At 39.1% G+C, this 9,939-nt stretch overlaps 1 pseudogene; it reads left to right on the top strand.

The window, feature by feature from the left end:
- The window catches only part of LOC114905910, a 20,016-nt pseudogene extending 12,793 nt beyond the window's left edge, over positions 1–7,223 (top strand).
- The last annotated feature ends 2,716 nt before the right edge of the window (positions 7,224–9,939 follow it).

The raw sequence follows: 9,939 nt of genomic DNA on the forward strand, positions 1-9,939 counted from the left end.
TGCAAATGAAATAAGTGACAAATGATTAATCTCCAGAATTTACAAACAACTCATGCAGCTCAATATCAGAAGAACAAACAACCCAATCCAAAAATGGGCAGAAGACCTCCAAAGAAGATACACAGATTGCCAACAAACACATGAAAGGGTGCTCAATATCACTACTCATTAGAGAAATACAAGTCAAAACTACAGTGAGGTATCTCCTCACACCGGTCAGCATGGCCATCATCAAAAAATCTACAAACAGGGCTTCCCTGGTGGCGCAGTGGTTGCGAGTCTGCCTGCTGATGCAGGGGACGTGGGTTCGTGCCCCGGTCTGGGAAGATCCCATATGCCGCGGAGTGGCTGGGCCCATGAGCCATGGCCACTGAGCCTGCGCGTCTGGAGCCTGTGCTCTGCAACGGGAGAGGCCACAACAGTGAGAAGCCCGCGTACCGAAAAAAAAAAAAAAAAAAATCTACAAACAATAAATGCTGGAGATGGTGTGGGGAAAAGGAAACTCTCTTGCACTGTTGGTGGGAATGTAAACTGATACAGCCACTATGGAGAACAGTATGGAGGTTCCTTAAAAAACTAAAAATAGAAATACCATATGACCCAGCAATCCCACTACTGGGCATATACCCTGAGAAAACCATAATTCAAAAAGAGTCAAGTACCACAATGTTCACAGCAGCACTATTTACAATAGCCAGGACGTGGAAGCAACCTAAGTGTCCATCGACAGATGAATGGATAAAGGAGATGTGGCACATATATACAATGGAATATTACTCAGCCATAAAAAGAAACGAAACTGAGTTATTTGTAGTGAAGTGGATGGACCTAGAGTCTGTCATACAGAGTGAAGTAAGTCAGAAAGAGGAAAATACCGTATGCTAACACATATATACAGAATCTAAAAAAAGAAAAGAAAAAGAAAAAATAAAATGGTCAGAGGAACCTAGGGGCAAGACGGGAATAAAGATGCAGACCTACTAGAGAATGGACTTGAGGATACGGGAGGGGGAAGGGTAAGCTGGGACAAAGTGAGAGAGTGGCATGGACATATATACAGTACCAAATGTAAAATAGATAGCTAGTGGGAAGCAGCCGCATAGCACAGGGAGATCAGCTCGGTGCTTTGTGACCACCTAGAGGGGTGGGATAGGGAGGGTGGGAGGGAGGGAGATGCAAGAGGGAAGAGATATGGGAACATATGTATATGTATAACTGATTCACTTTGTTATAAAGCAGATACTGTTACACCATTGTAAAGCAATTATACTCTAATAAAGATGTTAAAAAAAAAGAAAAGATGAATAGAAGTAACTTTACCCTGGAGAAACCCTACCTCAGCCATGTGATCAAGGTCATTAAAAGTCATAAGTCTTGTTGATAGTGTATAACCGAACCCCAGTCTAATTATAAGAAAAGCATCAGACAAATCCCACTTTAAGGATGTTCTATAAAATACCTCACCAATACCTAAAAATATTGACACCGAAACTACAAGGAAAGTCTGAAAAATTGTCACTGTCTTAGAGGAGCCTCAGGATACATGACAGCTAAATGTGATGTGAGATCATTGATGGGATCCTGAAACAGAAAAAGGACATAATGTGAAAAGTTAAAAAAAATTGGAATAAGGTATGGACTTTAGTGAATAATAGGATACCAATATTGGTGGCTTGTTACCAAATTTATGATACTAATATAATATGTTAATAATAGGGGAAACTGGGTGCAAAGTATACAGGAAGTCTGTACTGTCTTTGCAATTTTTCTGTATTTAAAATTTTTCTGTAATTAAATTTTGCAATTTTTCTGCAATTAATTAAAATTAAAAATAACATTTATTCTAAAAATTCAATAAATGTCTGCCAAGACACATTAAGAATGAACAACAAAAGATTGTCACAGATCTTTCAGATATTAATAAGGGAATGTCATGAACAACTTTATGGCAATACACTTAATATTTAGATACAATGTATAAATTTCTAGAAAACTATAATTTACCAAAAATTACCCAGAAGCAATTTAAAACTGAATAGTTCTTTAATGATTAAAGCATTTGCATTAGTAATGAAAATCTTCCTACATTGAAAGCTGCAGGTACAAAGAGCTTCACTAGTGGTTCTACCAAACATTCAAGACAGCAATAATTCCAGCATTACACTATCATTCCCAATAATTGAATAAGAAGGTACAGTTTGCAACTCATTCTGTGAGCCTAACAGCTTGTTAAAACTCTAACAAGAGTTGTATAAGAAAGGAAAATTACTTGTGAATCTCATTCCAAAGTATACGTGCAAAAATCCTCACAAAGTATCAGCAACAGGAAAAAAGGATAATATATCATTAGATTGTGGAGTTATTTCAGAAATGCTTGTTCTGTTTTGCTTTAAAATTTTAATTAATGTAATGTACCATATTACCATATTAAAATGGGAGAATCATAGGATCATCGAAATAGGTGGAGTTAAATCACTTGATATAATTAATAACATAGTCATAATAGAAAGACTTGGCTAAATTTCTATAAGAAAACTAACTTCCTTTAAGGGAATTCCCTGGCAGTCCAGTGGTTAGGACTCTGCTTTCACTGCTGAGGGCCTGGGTTCAATCCTTGGTTGGGGAACTAAGATCCCACAAGCCGCACAGTGTGACCAAAAAAAAAAAAAATTTTTTTAACTTTCTTTACTTGAAAACTGACGGTTACAAAAGATACTTAATGGTGACACACTGAGCAATTTCCATTGAAATGTGGAACAACACAAGGAGGCCCACTACCGCCACTTCAATTTAACATTTGTACTGAAGTCCTAGCCAGCATGGTCAAGTTATATTCATCAGAAAGGGGGCAGGGGAAGATGACATTATATATATATATATGCACATTGTATATATAATTATGCACATAGAAATACAAAATAATATAGAGATAAATTATTAGAATTGATAAGTAAGTTTAGCAAGTTCTCCATAAAAAAACACATAAAAGAGAATGGTATTTCTATGTACCATCAACAACAGATAGAAAGTGACATTTAAAAAGATAACATCTGGGACTTCCCTGGTGGTGCAGTGGTAAAGAATCCACCTGCCAATGCAGGGGACATGGGTTCGAGCCCTGGTCCGGGAAGACCCCACATGCTGTGGAGCAATTAAGCCCGTGAGCCACAGCTACTGAGCCTGTGCTCTAGAACCTGCGAGCCACAACTACTGAGCCCACGTGCCACAACTATTGAAGCCCATGTGCCTAGAGCCCATGCTCTGCAACAAGAGAAGCCACCCCACAATGAGAAGCCCGTGTACCGCAAAGGAGAGTAGCCACAACTAGAGAAAGCCCATGTGCAGCAACGAAGACCCAATGCAGACAAAAATTAAATTAAATTTAAAAAATAATTATAAAGTTATAGTAATTAAGGCAGTGTGATATTGGTATAGGGACAGTAAAACGGACAGAACAGGAGAAGGCAGAAATAGAGTTGCTATAATTGTTTGGGTCACCAATTTCCAATGTGGTGAGAGGGGTTTTTCCATACCAACAATTCTTGGGACACCAGCTGGGTGTCCTACAAGTTATCTCAATTCTGACACTATCTACCTGAAGACAGCATCACATTCCACAGGTTAAGAGCTCAGTTCTACAAGACTGCTCCTGACCCCAACTTCAGAGGCCAGTCTCAAGTCCAAGTTATCACCTGTTCTTCTGACCAACCAGCTATAAATCAAAGGTTCCCACAATCCCCTCTTTGGGCTTGATTAACTTGCTACATCAGCTCACAGAACTCAGAGTAACGTTTTACTTACTGGATGGATCACCGGTTGGTTATAAAATGACATGACTCAGGAACAGCAGGATGGAAGAGATGTATAGGCAAGTCATGTGGGAGGGGGTGCAGAGCTTCCAAGCCCTCTCAAGGCACACCACTCTCCCCAAATCTCCACGTTTGCCAAACCAGAATCTTTCCAAACTCCGTCCTTTTGGGGTTTTATGGAGGTTTCATTACATAGGCATGATTGATTAAATCATTGATCGTTGGCAAACTGAATTCAACCTTCAGCCCCTCGGCCCTCCCCAGAGATGGGGGAGGTTAGTGAAAGTTCCAACCCTCTAATCACGTGGTTGGCTCTCCTGGCAATCAGCCCCCACCCATAGGTTTCTCAAGTGCTTTCCAAAAGTCACCTCATTAACATAACAAAACACCATTATGGCTCTCATCCTTAGGAAATTCCAAGTGTTTTAGGATCTCTGAGCCAGAAACAGGACAAAGACCAAATACATACTTCTCATTATAAATCATAATATCACATAGAAACTTGCATAAATGGATATTTGATTTTTGACAAAAGTAGCACTGCAGAGGAGTGGAGAAAGGTCGGTTTTTTTTTCTTCTTAAATGGTGCTGAGACAATTGGGTATACACAGGGAAAAAAATGAAATTTAACCCTGATTTCACCACACACACATACATCAATATACAAAATCCCTCCTCATTATTTACAGATTTGGTACTTGTGGATCCATTTGCTCACTAAAATTTCTTTGTAATCCCAAAATCAATACTTACCGTGTTTTTGTGGTCATTTGTGATCATGCACTGAGTGGTGAATTTGAGTCTTTCAACACAGACATTGCCAGCTGAGGTCGAATAAGGCAATGCTCTCTGCCTTATTTCAGCTCTCATACTGTAAACAATTGTTCTTTTCAAGGTCTATTTAGCGCCATATTTCTTGCATTTTTTTTCACTTGTTTGCGGTGATTTTGCTGTTTGAAATGACCTCCAAGCACAGCATTGTGCTTGGAACACCTCCAAGTGTTCCTAAGCAGGCTATGATTTGCTTTATGAGTATTAATAAACTTTGTTCAGGCATGAGTTACAGTGCTGTTGGCCATGAGTTTGTCAACCTAAATAAACCTAGGAGGCAATAATCAAGTAGAAAGCATTTATTTGTGTCGACTTAAAAAATACACAACGTGAGAGTTGCAAGTTAAGTTTTATTTGGGGCAAAATGAGGACTGAAGCCCGGGAGACAGCATCCCAGATAGCTCTGAGAAACTGCTCCAAAGAGGCAGGGCGGAAGGCCAGTATATATGTGATTTTGGTGAAGGGGGAATATATGCAATAGAGCACATATTTTTTTACAGAAGGTTTCTGCTTGTCTCGTGCAGGTTACTGCTAGTCACGAGGAGCAGATGTCACCATGAAGGCTTTTAGTGCTTTTCTAGATATGAGGAGATGCAAGAATTGGGCTCATAAAATCGGCTCCTGAAATTGTCTGTCTGAAGACCTGTTCTGCCAGTTTTTCCCAGAGCACAGAGGGCCTCATTTCTGCTCTCCACCCTGAACTGCTTTCAGGGGTGTTGAAAGTCAGCAGCTGTAGCAACACAAGATTTAAACCTTGTAGAGGTAGATGGCAAGTGCCAGTGGTGAGTGCCAATTCGTAGTTGACATTTGAGATCAAAGAAGTCCAACTGGGGCACAAAGGTTCGGGTTGCAACCCAAAGTGTCTCACCAGGGAGTAAAAGTTAGGAGCTTTTAAAGGCAAAGAAGAGGGTTTTGCATTACAAGGAATTTTAATTGGAATTAGAGGCAGAAGGGAGGTAAAGTTCGTTACTGTGACAAGTTGCAGGTGTTCTTGCCGACTCCCAGTCCTTGGTTTGTAGTTTGACCCAGTTCAAAAGTTCATGGCTCTGAAACCGTGCAACACAAATTGGGACTTGAACCCACACGCTGGGACTCGAACCCAGCCAGAACCCAGATTGGGGTTCCACCCAGTTGGGACATGCCTAAAGTCCACCTTGGTAATGGCCTCCCAGCTCTATTTTAAGACCCCTTAACATAAGTGACTCCATTTTATTTCACATTTCACAAGTTCGAAGTTAATGAGCCAACGATTTGGTATATCCAGAAAAAGGAAGAGGAAATTTGTCCATCTTTACATCAGGCAGCTCTGGAAAGTGCTAAAGTAACAGCTATAGTGTGTGATGATGCTATGGAAAAGATGGAAGAGTGGTTAAGTCTGTGGATTTATAAGATGATAACCAATTAATAAAAGCATAGTGGGCCTCAATGTTGTGAGGCTGAAAGCCAAAGAAATTTACAGTCAGATTACTCAGGGTTAGGAAAATATTAAACCTTCTTGACTAATCCTGGCTGATTGGCTTGCTTGTTTCAAAAGGCAATATGGTGTGAAAAACGTTAAACTTGTAGGTGAGGCAGGTTCTGCAGGTCAGGAGGCTGTGGAAGAATTTTAAAAGTATCCACTAAGTGTTGTACAGGAAAAGAGTAATGGGAAGAGAAGATTTACAATGCTGATGAGACTGGCTTGTTTTAAAAGGACATTGGCAAAGAACCTATACAACACAAATGACACTTCAGTCGGTGAAAATGTCACCAGAGACCCGTAGGAACCTAATCCTGTATTTTTCCTAAGAGCATAGTTCATCATTTGCTAATTCAGTGTTTATGGTGACTTTGTAGAACATAACTATTGTGAATAATGAGAATCAGGTATATATATTTATATATAATCTTACAAATCAATAAGGAAAAGACAACAAAGACCTCTACAGAAAAATGAACAAAAGATTTGAACAGTTCCTTCAAAACAGAGTAATTCCACATGTCCAAAGATCATTTGAAATGGTACTCAACTGAAGAAAATATAAATTAAAACCACAGTACCAGAGGCCTTGCAGATGCCGCCGCCCTGAGCCTCCCGCGCTGCACACCTTGGTCAACTCCATCGTGTTCTTCGACATCGCCATCCAGGGAGAGTCCTTGGGCTGCATCTCCTTCGAGCTGTTTGCAGACAAAGTTCTAAAGACAGCAGAAAGCTTTCGCGCTCTGAGCACTGGGAAGAAAGGATTTGGTTACAAAGGTGCCTGCTTTCACAGAATAATTCTGGGATTTATGTGCCAGGGTGGTGACTTCACACGCCATAATGGCACTGGTGGCAAGTCCATCTATGGGGAGAAATTTCATGACGAGAATTTCATCCTGAAGCATATGGGTCCTGGCATCTTGTCCACGGCAAATGCTGGCCCCAACACAAACGGTTCCCAGTTTTTCATCTGCACTGCCAAGACTGAGTGGTTGGATGGCAAGCATGTGGTCTTTGGCAAGGTGAAAGAGGGCAAGAATATTGTGGAAGCCATGTGCTTTGGGTTCAGGAATGGCAAGACCAGCAAGAAGATCACCATTGCTGACTGTGGACAAATCTTATAAACCTGAATTGTGTTTTATCTTAACCACCAGACATTCCTTCTGTAGCTCAGGAGAGCACCCCTTCACCCCCATCTGCTCGAAATATCCTATAATTTTTGTGTTCTTACTGCAGTTCTTTCGGTTCCATATTTTCCTTATCCCCCTCCAAGTTTAGCTGGATTGCAAAGTTGTTTATGATTATGAAATAAAAACTAAAAAACAACAACAAAAAACCCGACAGTACAAGATCATTACCCACATTCCAGACTGGCAAATTTTTACAGTCTGATAATATCCAGTGGTGAAAAACATATAATTCTAATACTCTATCAGTGGACGTGTGCAATTAATATAACCACTTTGGAAAACAGTTAGGAATTATTTAATAAAATTGAAGACACACGTACTCCGTAGCCCAGCAATTCCACTCTTGAGTAAATACCATAGAAAAATGCTTGTATATATGCATCAGTTTTCTTAATAAGTATGGAAAATGTTAGAGCTCAGAGCAGCCTCCAGAGAATGGTAATGTGCTCTAGTCTAGAAGTAACTGAGATCTTTTTACCAGATTTGCTCTATTTTTAAAAGCATAACAATTTTCATTTTCTTAGCTTAAGATTCCATTTAAAATATTTTAAGTGTATTAGCATATTAAAATGTACAGAAAGCTAAAGACCCATTCCCCTGCTGTTGTTATGTTAATGGACATGTCATTTCTCATTTTAAGTTTTATTGTCCTTACCTATTAAATAGCGATGAGCCAATTCCATTAGCTAGAAATGTATTAGCAAATAGCAGAATACCTGAAGAACAGTGGTTCAAATAGGAGTTATCTTCTCTCACAATAACAGAAATCCAAAAATGAGCAGGCATTGTTTGAATTAAATAGTCTTTGAATTAAAAGACTTAGTCCTTTGAATTAAAGGACTAAGGCTTTTTGTGTTTCACCATCATTACTGTAGGGGAGTAAAACTTGCCACCCCAAAATGTCTCTTTGGCATGCGGATTATTTGGAGCTGAAAACAATCAAGGCCCAAAAGACTCAGGAAGAACCTTTGACTTTCCCCCTAAGTGCCTAAAAGAATGTGGATAGAGGACCTGTTCCAGGAAGGGAGCTATCCCTAAAGATAACTACAATTACGAACTAGGTGTGTGGACAGGGACGGACTTAGCTAAGTCTGTTGGTTAAAATTCCTTTCTGTGGCCCAATGTCTCTGCCTGGCCCAGCAAACATTTATTTACCAAACATTTGCTTTTCCATCTCCATGTCAATTGCCTTTCTCCCCCGTGAAATCCCAAACCACTAACTACATCAACATCCTCTTTCGTTTTTACCTGAGGATGGTATATAAGGTGAGGGTTTCAGCCATTTTGGTGAGTTACTCAGTGTTCCTGGGTCTCTTCCATGCATACATGTTATTAAACTTTGTTTGATTTCCTCCTGCTAATCTGTCTCATGTCAATTTAGACTAGCCAGAAGAACCTAGAAGGGTAGAGGAAAATTTCTTCCTCCCCAACATTACCATGTGGCTGTACGATGGCTCCTGTACTTCCAGGCATCACATCTGTGTGTTATAGGCAAAGAGGGTAAAGGAATGAGGCTAAACACATGTTATCTGTCCTTCTTTTCATCAGTAATCAAAATGATTTCTCAGAACACTACTTAGATTTTTCTTTCTTTCATCTTTTTGGCAAGAACTATGCCACAAAGTCAGTCTTGGTTGCAGGGGAGACTGGAAAACAAGAATTCATCTTTCCAGCCTCTGGAGTAGAAGAATGTAAAAGAGAAATGCTTAAGGAATGAACACTGTATGAGCCAATACAATGCCAGGTACACTCACCTTACCTACCCCAAAGGGTTGTTATGAGGATCAATTGTGCTGTCAGATTTGAAAACCTTTAGAATTTACAAAGTACTAAACACATGTAAGGAATTATTATGCTCATCTTTTGGAACGAAGTATTATTTGGTACGTTAGTGAACACACATTATGATTCAATGATTAATTACTGAGAAAAAGATCTTCTATGCAAATATTATACTAGATGATTTAAATCTATCTATTTTTATCTATTTTGAACATCAGCTAGCAACTGCTAGCTTGGGACTTTGCTCAGGATAGGATATCTCTACTTAATGAACCAATGTAAAAAATTCCTTTCTTTTCTGGGAGATGAATCTGGAAAGCTTGTCATATTATTTGTCTCTGACTAAAGATTCTACTGCGGATGGATGGAAGGCAAAGAGAAAATATTCCCTATAGAAATAGGCAAAGGAAAACTGATATTGATTTTTAAGATAAATTCAGAGCAAATCTCACAGGCTCTGGGTATATCTAGGTCACTGGAAGAAAAAAAAAGACTGTAGCACTTTGCTGACAGATAAGAGAAATATAGTTATTTCTTATACATGGTTATTAAATGGATTCAGAACTTTTTATTATTATACCAAGATTATTTCAACCAAGTAGGAACTACATACATATATGAACAGAATGCAAGAAAATAATTTTGACAATACTATGCATTTAGATCGGTTTTGAATAAGGAACTTGTGGTTAAATTAACTTTAAAATCCCAAATAAAATGACTTCCAAATTCCAATCATTTCAAAGTGGCAGCTACTTCACACATGATTATGTGGTCCAAAAAGAATACAGTGAATTCGTCAGTGGTTATTTCTCTCTCATCCAACTCCAAAATCATTCAAGATACCGCAGGGCCATTCTAGGTGTTT

This window comes from Monodon monoceros, unplaced genomic scaffold, assembly GCF_005190385.1.
Source record: "Monodon monoceros isolate NGI ecotype Baffin Bay Population unplaced genomic scaffold, NGI_Narwhal_1 Super_Scaffold_22, whole genome shotgun sequence".
Taxonomy (NCBI): Eukaryota; Metazoa; Chordata; class Mammalia; order Artiodactyla; family Monodontidae; genus Monodon; species Monodon monoceros.